This window comes from Lepisma saccharinum, unplaced genomic scaffold (genome assembly GCF_977018435.1).
Source record: "Lepisma saccharinum unplaced genomic scaffold, izLepSacc3.1 HAP1_SCAFFOLD_183, whole genome shotgun sequence".
NCBI classification, from domain to species: Eukaryota; Metazoa; Arthropoda; class Insecta; order Zygentoma; family Lepismatidae; genus Lepisma; species Lepisma saccharinum.
Window position 1 is genome coordinate 157,934 of NW_028142980.1, and position 13,731 is coordinate 171,664.

Below are 13,731 nucleotides of genomic sequence, written 5' to 3' on the forward strand. Positions count from 1 at the left end.
ATTTTTTAAGAATTTTCAAATTTTCAGAAAGGAGGTTCCATATAAGGTCAAAAACTACATACTCAGATCTTCACCAAACTTTGCAGGGATACATTGGATGTGAAGACACGTGGAAAAAACGTACAAAACAAGAGATTGGAGACATCAAGATTTTGGACGAATTTTTTAAGAATTTTCAAATTTTCAGATAGGAGGTTCCATATAAGGTCAAAAACTACATACTCAGATCTTCACCAAACTTTGCAGGGATACATTGGATGTCAAGACACGTGGAAAAAACGTACAAAACAAGAGATTGGAGACATCAAGATTTTGGACGAATTTTTGAGGAATTTTCAAATTTTCAGAAATGAGGTTCCAGATAAGGTCAAAAACGACATACTCAGATCTCCACCAAACTTTTCAGGGATACTTTGCATGTCAAGACACGTGGAAAAAACGTACAAAACAAGAGATTGGAGACATCAAGATTTTCGACGAATTTTTTAAGAATTTTCAAATTTTCAGATGGGAGGTTCGAGATAACGTCAAAAACGACATACTCAGATCTTCACCAAACTTTGCAGGGATACTCTGCATGTCAAGACACGTGGAAAAAACGTACGAAACAAGAGATTGGAGACATCAAGATTTTCGACAAATTTTTTAAGAATTTTCAAATTTTCAGATGGGAGGTTCCAGATAAGGTCAAAAACTACATACTCAGATCTTCACCAAAATTTGCAGGGATACGTTGGATGTCAAGACACGTGGAAAAAACGTACAAAACAAGAGATTGGAGACATCAAGATTTTGGACGAATTTTTTAAGAATTTTCTAATTTTCAGAAAGGATGATCCAGATAAGGTCAAAACCGACATACTCAGATCTTCACCAAACTTTGCAGGGATACATTGGATGTCAAGACACGTGGAAAAAACGTACAAAACAAGAGATTGGAGACATCAAGATTTTGGACGAATTTTTTAAGAATTTTCAAATTTTCAGATAGTAGGTTCCAGATAGGGTCAAAAACTACATACTCAGATCTTCAACAAACTTTGCAGGGATACTTTGCATGTCAAGACACGTGGAAAAAACGTACAAAACAAGAGATTGGAGACATCAAGATTTTGGACGAATTTTTTAAGAATTTTCAAATTTTCAGATGGGAGGTTCCAGATAAGGTCAAAAACGACATACTCAGATCTTCACCAAACTTTGCAGGGATACTCTGCATGTCAAGACAAGTGGAAAAAACGTACAAAACAAGAGATTGGAGACATCAAGATTTTCGACGAATTTTTTAAGAATTTTCAAATTTTCAGAAAGGATGTTCCAGATAAGGTCAAAACCGACATACTCAGATCTTCACCAAACTTTGCAGGGATACATTGGATGTCAAGACACGTGGAAAAAACGTACAAAACAAGAGATTGGAGACATCAAGATTTTGGACGAATTTTTTAAGAATTTTCAAATTTTCAGAAGGGAGGTTCCAGATAAGGTCAAAAACTACATACTCAGATCTTCACCAAACATTGCAGGGATACATTGGATGTCAAGACACGTGGAAAAAACGTACAAAACAAGAGATTGGGGTCATCAAGATTTTGGACTGATTTTTTAGGAATTTTCAAATTTTCAGAAGGGAGGTTCCATATAAGGTCAAAAACTACATACTCAGATCTTCACCAAACTATGCAGGGATACATTGGATGTCAAGACACGTGGAAAAAACGTACATAACAAGATATTGGAGACATCAAGATTTTGGACGAATTTTTTAAGAATTTTCAAATTTTCAGAAAGGATGTTCCAGATAAGGTCAAAAACGACATACTCAGATCTTCACCAAACTTTGCAGGGATACATTGGATGTGAAGACACGTGGAAAAAACGTACAAAACAAGAGATTGGAGACATCAAGATTTTGGATGAATTTTTTAAGAATTTTCAAATTTTCAGATAGGAGGTTCCAGATAAGGTCAAAAACTACATACTCAGATCTTCACCAAACTTTGCAGGGATACATTGGATGTCAAGACACGTGGAAAAAACGTACAAAACAAGAGATTGGAGACATCAAGATTTTGGACGAATTTTTGAGGAATTTTCAAATTTTCAGAAATGAGGTTCCAGATAAGGTCAAAAACTACATACTCAGATCTTCACCAAACGTTGCAGGGATACTTTGCATGTCAAGACACGTGGAAAAAGCGTACAAAACAAGAGATTGGAGACATCAAGATTTTCGACGAATTTTTTAAGAATTTTCAAATTTTCAGATGGGAGGTTCCAGATAAGGTCAAAAACGACATACTCAGATCTTCACCAAACTTTGCAGGGATACTCTGCAAGTCAAGACACGTAGAAAAAACGTACAAAACCAGAGATTGGAGACATCAATATTTTCGACGAATTTTTTATGAATTTTCAAATTTTCAGAAAGGATGTTCCAGATAAGGTCAAAACCGACATACTCAGATCTTCACCAAACTTTGCATGGATACATTGGATGTCAAGACACGTGGAAAAAACATACAAAACATAGGATTGGGGACATCAAGATTTTGGTCGAATTTTTTAAGAATTTTCAAATTTTCAGATAGGAGGTTCCAGATAAGGTCAAAAACTACATACTCAGATCTTCACCAAACTTTGCAGGGATACATTGGATGTCAAGACACGTGGAAAAAACGTACAAAACAAGAGATTGGAGACATCAAGATTTTGGACGAATTTTTGAGGAATTTTCCAATTTTCAGAAATGAGGTTCCAGATAAGGTCAAAAACTACATACTCAGATCTTCACCAAACTTTGCAGGGATACATTGGATGTCAAGACACGTGGGAAAAACGTACAAAACAAGAGATTGGAGACATCAAGATTTTGGACGAATTTTTTAACAATTTTCAAATTTTCAGATAGGAGGTTCCAGATAAGGTCAAAAACTACATACTCAGATCTTCACCAGACTTTGCAGGGATACATTGGATGTCAAGACACGTGGAAAAAACGTACAAAACAAGAGATTGGAGACATCAAGATTTTGGACGAATTTTTTAAGAATTTTCAAATTTTCAGATAGTATGTTCCAGATAAGGTCAAAAACTACATACTCAGATCTTCACCAAACGTTGCAGGGATACTTTGCATGTCAAGACACGTGGAAAAAACGTACAAAACAAGAGATTGGGGACATCAAGATTTTGGACGAATTTTTTAAGAATTTTCAAATTTTTAGAAAGGAGGTTCCATATAAGGTCAAAAACTACATACTCAGATCTTCACCAAACATTGCAGGGATACATTGGATGTCAAGACACGTGGAAAAAACGTACAAAACAAGAGATTGGAGACATCAAGATTTTGGACGAATTTTTTCAAAATTTTCAAATTTTCAGATGGGTGGTTCTAGATAAGGTCAAAAACGACATACTCAGATCTTCACCAAACTTTGCATGGATACATTGGATGTCAAGACACGTGGAAAAAACATACAAAACATAGGATTGGGGACATCAAGATTTTGGACGAATTTTTTAAGAATTTTCAAATTTTCAGAAAGGAGGTTCCATATAAGGTCAAAAACTACATACTCAGATCTTCACCAAACGTTGCAGGGATACTTTGCATGTCAAGACACGTGGAAAAAACGTACAAAACAAGAGATTGGAGACATCAAGATTTTGGCCGAATTTTTGAGGAATTTTCAAATTTTCAGAAATGAGGTTCCAGATAAGGTCAAAAACTACATACTCAGATCTTCACCAAACTTTGCAGGGATACATTGGATGTCAAGACACGTGGGAAAAACGTTCAAAACAAGAGATTGGAGACATCAAGATTTTGGACGAATTTTTTAACAATTTTCAAATTTTCAGATAGGAGGTTCCAGATAAGGTCAAAAACTACATACTCAGATCTTCACCAATCTTTGCAGGGATACATTGGATGTCAAGACACGTGGAAAAAACGTTCAAAACAAGAGATTGGAGACATCAAGATTTTGGAAGAATTTTTTAAGAATTTTCAAATTTTCAGAAAGGATGTTCCAGATAAGGTCAAAAACGACATACTCAGATCTTCACCAAACTCTGCAGGGATACATTGGATGTCAAGACACGTGGAAAAAACATACAAAACATAGGATTGGGGACATCAAGATTTTGGTCAAATTTTTTAAGAATTTTCAAATTTTCAGATATAAGGTTCCATATAAGGTCAAAAACTACATACTCAGATCTTCACCAAACTTTGCAGGGATACATTGGATGTCAAGACACGTGGAAAAAACGTACAAAACAAGAGATTGGAGACATCAAGATTTTGGACGAATTTTTTAAGAATTTTCAAATTTTCAGAAAGGAGGTTCCATATAAGGTCAAAAACTACATACTCAGATCTTCACCAAACTTTTCAGGGATACATTGAATGTCAAGACACGTGGAAAAAACGTACAAAACAAGAGATTGGTGTCATCAAGATTTTGGACGGATTTTTTAGGAATTTTCAAATTTTCAGATGGGAGGTTCCAGATAAGGTCAAAAACTACATACTCAGATCTTCACCAAACTTTGCAGGGATACATTGGATGTCAAGACACGTGGAAAAAACGTACAAAACAAGAGATTGGAGACATCAAGATTTTGGACGAATTTTTTAAGAATTTTCAAATTTTCAGATGGGAGGTTCCAGATAAGGTCAAAAACGACATACTCAGATCTTCACCAAACTTTGCATGGATACATTGGATGTCAAGACACGTGGAAAAAACATACAAAACATAGGATTGGTGACATCAAGATTTTGGACGAATTTTTTAAGAATTTTCAAATTTTCAGAAAGGAGGTTCCATATAAGGTCAAAAACTACATACTCAGATCTTCACCAAACTTTGCAGGGATACATTGGATGTGAAGACACGTGGAAAAAACGTACAAAACAAGAGATTGGAGACATCAAGATTTTGGACGAATTTTTTAAGAATTTTCAAATTTTCAGATAGGAGGTTCCATATAAGGTCAAAAACTACATACTCAGATCTTCACCAAACTTTGCAGGGATACATTGGATGTCAAGACACGTGGAAAAAACGTACAAAACAAGAGATTGGAGACATCAAGATTTTGGACGAATTTTTGAGGAATTTTCAAATTTTCAGAAATGAGGTTCCAGATAAGGTCAAAAACTACATACTGAGATCTTCACCAAACTTTGCAGGGATACTTTGCATGTCAAGACACGTGGAAAAAACGTACAAAACAAGAGATTGGAGACATCAAGATTTTCGACGAATTTTTTAAGAATTTTCAAATTTTCAGATGGGAGGTTCCAGATAAGGTCAAAAACGACATACTCAGATCTTCACCAAACTTTGCAGGGATACTCTGCATGTCAAGACACGTGGAAAAAACGTACAAAACAAGAGATTGGAGACATCAAGATTTTCGACGAATTTTTTAAGAATTTTCAAATTTTCAGAAAGGATGTTCCAGATAAGGTCAAAACCGACATACTCAGATCTTCACCAAACTTTGCATGGATACATTGGATGTCAAGACACGTGGAAAAAACATACAAAACATAGGATTGGGGACATCAAGATTTTGGTCGAATTTTTTAAGAATTTTCAAATTTTCAGATAGGAGGTTCCAGATAAGGTCAAAAACTACATACTCAGATCTTCACCAAACTTTGCAGGGATACATTGGATGTCAAGACACGTGGAAAAAACGTACAAAACAAGAGATTGGAGACATCAAGATTTTGGACGAATTTTTGAGGAATTTTCAAATTTTCAGAAATGAGGTTCCAGATAAGGTCAAAAACTACATACTCAGATCATCACCAAACTTTGCCGGGATACATTGGATGTCAAGACACGTGGGAAAAACGTACAAAACAAGAGATTGGAGACATCAAGATTTTGGACGAATTTTTTAACAATTTTCAAATTTTCAGATAGGAGGTTCCAGATAAGGTCAAAAACTACATACTCAGATCTTCACCAGACTTTGCAGGGATACATTGGATTTCAAGACACGTGGAAAAAACGTACAAAACAAGAGATTGGAGACATCAAGATTTTGGTCGAATTTTTTAAGAATTTTCAAATTTTCAGATAGGATGTTCCAGATAAGGTCAAAAACTACATACTCAGATCTTCACCAAACGTTGCAAAGATACTTTGCATGTCAAGACACGTGGAAAAAACGTACAAAACAAGAGATTGGGGTCATCAAGATTTTGGACGAATTTTTTAAGAATTTTCAAATTTTCAGAAATGAGGTTCCATATAAGGTCAAAAACTACATACTCAGATCTTCACCAAACTTTGCAGGGATACATTGGATGTCAAGACACGTGGAAAAAAGGTACAAAACAAGAGATTGGAGACATCAAGATTTTGGACGAATTTTTTAAGAATTTTCAAATTTTCAGATGGGAGGTTCCAGATAAGGTCAAAAACGACATACTCAGATCTTCACCAAACGTTGCAGGGATACTTTGCATGTCAAGACACGTGGAAAAAACGTACGAAACAAGAGATTGGGGACATCAAGATTTTGGACGAATTTTTTAAGAATTTTCAAATTTTTAGAAAGGAGGTTCCATATAAGATCAAAAACTACATACTCAGATCTTCACCAAACATTGCAGGGATACATTGGATGTCAAGACACTTGGAAAAAACGTACAAAACAAGAGATTGGAGACATCAAGATTTTGGACGAATTTTTTCAAAATTTTCAAATTTTCAGATGGGTGGTTCTAGATAAGGTCAAAAACGACATACTCAGATCTTCACCAAACTTTGCATGGATACATTGGATGTCAAGACACGTGGAAAAAACATACAAAACATAGGATTGGGGACATCAAGATTTTGGACGAATTTTTTAAGAATTTTCAAATTTTCAGAAAGGAGGTTCCATATAATGTCAAAAACTACATACTCAGATCTTCACCAAACGTTGCAGGGATACTTTGTATGTCAAGACACGTGGAAAAAACGTACAAAACAAGAGATTGGAGACATCAAGATTTTGGACGAATTTTTTAAGAATTTTCAAATTTTCAGATTGGAGGTTCCAGATAAGGTCAAAAACTACATACTCAGATCTTCACCAAACTTTGCAGGGATACATTAGATGTCAAGACACGTGGAAAGAACGTACAAAACAAGAGATTGGAGACATCAAGATTTTGGACGAATTTTTGAGGAATTTTCAAATTTTCAGAAATGAGGTTCCAGATAAGGTCAAAAACTACATACTCAGATCTTCACCAAACTTTGCAGGAATACATTGGATGTCAAGACACGTGGGAAAAACGTTCAAAACAAGAGATTGGAGACATCAAGATTTTGGATGAATTTTTTAACAATTTTCAATTTTTCAGATAGGAGGTTCCAGATAAGGTCAAAAACTACATACTCAGATCTTCACCAAACTTTGCAGGGATACATTGGATGTCAAGACACGTGGAAAAAACGTACAAAACAAGAGATTGGAGACATCAAGATTTTGGACGAATTTTTTAAGAATTTTCAACTTTTCAGAAAGGATGTTCCAGATAAGGTCAAAAACGACATACTCAGATCTTCACCAAACTCTGCAGGGATACATTGAATGTCAAGACACGTGGAAAAAACATACAAAACATAGGATTGGGGACATCAAGATTTTGGTCAAATTTTTTAAGAATTTTCAAATTTTCAGATAGGAGGTTCCATATAAGGTCAAAAACTACATACTCAGATCTTCACCAAACTTTGCAGGGATACATTGGATGTCAAGACACGTGGAAAAAACGTACAAAACAAGAGATTGGAGACATCAAGATTTTGGACGAATTTTTTAAGAATTTTCAAATTTTCAGAAAGGAGGTTCCATATAAGGTCAAAAACTACATACTCAGATCTTCACCAAACTTTGCAGGGATACATTGAATGTCAAGACACGTGGAAAAAACGTACAAAACAAGAGATTGGGGTCATCAAGATTTTGGACGGATTTTTTAGGAATTTTCAAATTTTCAGATGGGAGGTTCCAGATAAGGTCAAAAACTACATACTCAGATCTTCACCAAACTTTGCAGGGATACATTGGATGTCAAGACACGTGGAAAAAACGTACAAAACAAGAGATTGGAGACATCAAGATTTTGGACGAATTTTTTAAGAATTTTCAAATTTTCAGATGGGAGGTTCCAGATAAGGTCAAAAACGACATACTCAGATCTTCACCAAACTTTGCATGGATACATTGGATGTCAAGACACGTGGAAAAAACATACAAAACATAGGATTGGTGACATCAAGATTTTGGACGAATTTTTTAAGAATTTTCAAATTTTCAGAAAGGAGGTTCCATATAAGGTCAAAAACTACATACTCAGATCTTCACCAAACTTTGCAGGGATACATTGGATGTCAAGACACGGGGAAAAAACGTACAAAACAAGAGATTGGAGACATCAAGATTATGGACGAATTTTTTGAGAATTTTCAAATTTTCAGAAAGGAGGTTCCATATAAGGTCAAAAACTACATACTCAGATCTTCACCAAACTTTGCAGGGATACATTGGATGTCAAGACACGTGGAAAAAACGTACAAAACAAGAGATTGGAGACATCAAGATTTTGGACGAATTTTTTAAGAATTTTCAAATTTTCAGAAAGGATGTTCCAGATAAGATCAAAAACGACATACTCAGATCTTCACCAAACTTTGCAGGGATACATTGGAGGTCGAGACACGTGGAAAAAACGTACAAAACAAGAGATTGGAGACATCAAGATTTTGGACGAATTTTTGAAGAATTTTCAAATTTTCAGATAGGAGGTTCCAGATAAGGTCAAAAACTACATACTCAGATCTCCACCAAACATTGCACGGATACATTGGATGTCAAGACACGTGGAAAAAACGTACAAAACAAGAGATTGGAGACATCAAGATTTTCAACGAATTTTTTAAGAATTTTCAAATTTTCAGATGGGAGGTTCCAGATAAGGTCAAAAACGACATACTCAGATCGTCACCAAACTTTGCATGGATACATTGGATGTCAAGACACGTGGAAAAAACGTACAAAACAAGAGATTGGAGACATCAAGATTTTGGACGAATTTTTTGAGAATTTTCAAATTTTCAGATGGGAGGTTCCAGATAAGGTCAAAAACGACATACTCAGATCTTCACCAAACTTTGCATGGATACATTGGATGTCAAGACACGTGGAAAAAACATACAAAACATAGGATTGGTGACATCAAGATTTTGGACGAATTTTTTAAGAATTTTCAAATTTTCAGAAAGGAGGTTCCATATAAGGTCAAAAACTACATACTCAGATCTTCACCAAACTTTGCAGGGATACATTGGATGTCAAGACACGTGGAAAAAACGTACAAAACAAGAGATTGGAGACATCAAGATTATGGACGAATTTTTTGAGAATTTTCAAATTTTCAGAAAGGAGGTTCCATATAAAGTCAAAAACTACATACTCAGATCTTCACCAAACTTTGCAGGGATACATTGGATGTCAAGACACGTGGAAAAAACGTACAAAACAAGAGATTGGAGACATCAAGATTTTCGACGAATTTTTTAGCAATTTTCAAATTTTCAGAAAGGATGTTCCAGATAAGGTCAAAAACGACATACTCAGATCTTCACCAAACTTTGCAGGGATACATTGGAGGTCGAGACACGTGGAAAAAACGTACAAAACAAGAGATTGGAGACATCAAGATTTTGGACGAATTTTTTAAGAATTTTCAAATTTTCAGATAGGAGGTTCCAGATAAGGTCAAAAACTACATACTCAGATCTTCACCAAACTTTGCATGGATACATTGGATGTCAAGACACGTGGAAAAAACATACAAAACATAGGATTGGTGACATCAAGATTTTGGACGAATTTTTTAAGAATTTTCAAATTTTCAGAAAGGAGGTTCCATATAAGGTCAAAAACTACATACTCAGATCTTCACCAAACTTTGCAGGGATACATTGGATGTCAAGACACGGGGAAAAAACGTACAAAACAAGAGATTGGAGACATCAAGGTTATGGACGAATTTTTTGAGAATTTTCAAATTTTCAGAAAGGAGGTTCCATATAAGGTCAAAAACTACATACTCAGATCTTCACCAAACTTTGCAGGGATACATTGGATGTCAAGACACGTGGAAAAAACGTACAAAACAAGAGATTGGAGACATCAAGATTTTGGACGAATTTTTTAAGAATTTTCAAATTTTCAGAAAGGATGTTCCAGATAAGGTCAAAAACGACATACTCAGATCTTCACCAAACTTTGCAGGGATACATTGGAGGTCGAGAGACGTGGAAAAAACGTACAAAACAATAGATTGGAGACATCAAGATTTTGGACGAATTTTTGAAGAATTTTCAAATTTTCAGATAGGAGGTTCCATATAAGGTCAAAAACTACATACTCAGATCTCCACCAAACATTGCAGGGATACATTGGATGTCAAGACACGTGGAAAAAACGTACAAAACAAGAGATTGGAGACATCAAGATTTTCGACGAATTTTTGAAGAATTTTCAAATTTTCAGATAGGAGGTTCCAGATAAGATCAAAAACTACATACTCAGATCTTCACCAAACGTTGCAGGGATACTTTGCATGTCAAGACACGTGGAAAAAACGTACAAAACAAGAGATTGGAGACATCAAGATTTTCGACGAATTTTTTAAGAATTTTCAAATTTTCAGATGGGAGGTTCCAGATAAGGTCAAAAACGACATACTCAGATCGTCACCAAACTTTGCATGGATACATTGGATGTCAAGACACGTGGAAAAAACGTACAAAACAAGAGATTGGAGACATCAAGATTTTGGACGAATTTTTTGAGAATTTTCAAATTTTCAGATGGGAGGTTCCAGATAAGGTCAAAAACGACATACTCAGATCTTCACCAAACTTTGCATGGATACACTGGATGTCAAGACACGTGGAAAAAACATACAAAACATAGGATTGGTGACATCAAGATTTTGGACGAATTTTTTAAGAATTTTCAAATTTTCAGAAAGGAGGTTCCATATAAGGTCAAAAACTACATACTCAGATCTTCACCAAACTTTGCAGTGATACATTGGATGTCAAGACACGTGGAAAAAACGTACAAAACAAGAGATTGGAGACATCAAGATTATGGACGAATTTTTTGAGAATTTTCAAATTTTCAGAAAGGAGGTTCCATATAAAGTCAAAAACTACATACTCAGATCTTCACCAAACTTTGCAGGGATACATTGGATGTCAAGACACGTGGAAAAAACGTACAAAACAAGAGATTGGAGACATCAAGATTTTGGACGAATTTTTTAAGAATTTTCAAATTTTCAGATGGGAGGTTCCAGATAAGGTCAAAAACGACATACTCAGATCTTCACCAAACTTTGCATGGATACATTGGATGTCAAGACACGTGGAAAAAACATACAAAACATAGGATTGGTGACATCAAGATTTTGGACGAATTTTTTAAGAATTTTCAAATTTTCAGAAAGGAGGTTCCATATAAGGTCAAAAACTACATACTCAGATCTTCACCAAACTTTGCAGGGATACATTGGATGTCAAGACACGGGGAAAAAACGTACAAAACAAGAGATTGGAGACATCAAGATTATGGACGAATTTTTTGAGAATTTTCAAATTTTCAGAAAGGAGGTTCCATATAAGGTCAAAAACTACATACTCAGATCTTCACCAAACTTTGCAGGGATACATTGGATGTCAAGACACGTGGAAAAAACGTACAAAACAAGAGATTGGAGACATCAAGATTTTGGACGAATTTTTTAAGAATTTTCAAATTTTCAGAAAGGATGTTCCAGATAAGATCAAAAACGACATACTCAGATCTTCACCAAACTTTGCAGGGATACATTGGAGGTCGAGACACGTGGAAAAAACGTACAAAACAAGAGATTGGAGACATCAAGATTTTGGACGAATTTTTGAAGAATTTTCAAATTTTCAGATAGGAGGTTCCAGATAAGGTCAAAAACTACATACTCAGATCTCCACCAAACATTGCACGGATACATTGGATGTCAAGACACGTGGAAAAAACGTACAAAACAAGAGATTGGAGACATCAAGATTTTCGACGAATTTTTGAAGAATTTTCAAATTTTCAGATAGGAGGTTCCAGATAAGATCAAAAACTACATACTCAGATCTTCACCAAACGTTGCAGGGATACTTTGCATGTCAAGACACGTGGAAAAAACGTACAAAACAAGAGATTGGAGACATCAAGATTTTCAACGAATTTTTTAAGAATTTTCAAATTTTCAGATGGGAGGTTCCAGATAAGGTCAAAAACGACATACTCAGATCGTCACCAAACTTTGCATGGATACATTGGATGTCAAGACACGTGGAAAAAACGTACAAAACAAGAGATTGGAGACATCAAGATTTTGGACGAATTTTTTGAGAATTTTCAAATTTTCAGATGGGAGGTTCCAGATAAGGTCAAAAACGACATACTCAGATCTTCACCAAACTTTGCATGGATACATTGGATGTCAAGACACGTGGAAAAAACATACAAAACATAGGATTGGTGACATCAAGATTTTGGACGAATTTTTTAAGAATTTTCAAATTTTCAGATAGGAGGTTCCAGATAAGGTCAAAAACTACATACTCAGATCTTCACCAAACTTTGCATGGATACATTGGATGTCAAGACACGTGGAAAAAACATACAAAACATAGGATTGGTGACATCAAGATTTTGGACGAATTTTTTAAGAATTTTCAAATTTTCAGAAAGGAGGTTCCATATAAGGTCAAAAACTACATACTCAGATCTTCACCAAACTTTGCAGGGATACATTGGATGTCAAGACACGGGGAAAAAACGTACAAAACAAGAGATTGGAGACATCAAGGTTATGGACAAATTTTTTGAGAATTTTCAAATTTTCAGAAAGGAGGTTCCATATAAGGTCAAAAACTACATACTCAGATCTTCACCAAACTTTGCAGGGATACATTGGATGTCAAGACACGTGGAAAAAACGTACAAAACAAGAGATTGGAGACATCAAGATTTTGGACGAATTTTTTAAGAATTTTCAAACTTTCAGAAAGGATGTTCCAGATAAGGTCAAAAACGACATACTCAGATCTTCACCAAACTTTGCAGGGATACATTGGAGGTCGAGAGACGTGGAAAAAACGTACAAAACAATAGATTGGAGACATCAAGATTTTGGACGAATTTTTGAAGAATTTTCAAATTTTCAGATAGGAGGTTCCAGATAAGGTCAAAAACTACATACTCAGATCTCCACCAAACATTGCAGGGATACATTGGATGTCAAGACACGTGGAAAAAACGTACAGAACAAGAGATTGGAGACATCAAGATTTTCGACGAATTTTTGAAGAATTTTCAAATTTTCAGATAGGAGGTTCCAGATAAGATCAAAAACTACATACTCAGATCTTCACCAAACGTTGCAGGGATACTTTGCATGTCAAGACACGTGGAAAAAACGTACAAAACAAGAGATTGGAGACATCAAGATTTTCGACGAATTTTTTAAGAATTTTCAAATTTTCAGATGGGAGGTTCCAGATAAGGTCAAAAACGACATACTCAGATCGTCACCAAACTTTGCATGGATACATTGGATGTCAAGACACGTGGAAAAAACGTACAAAACAA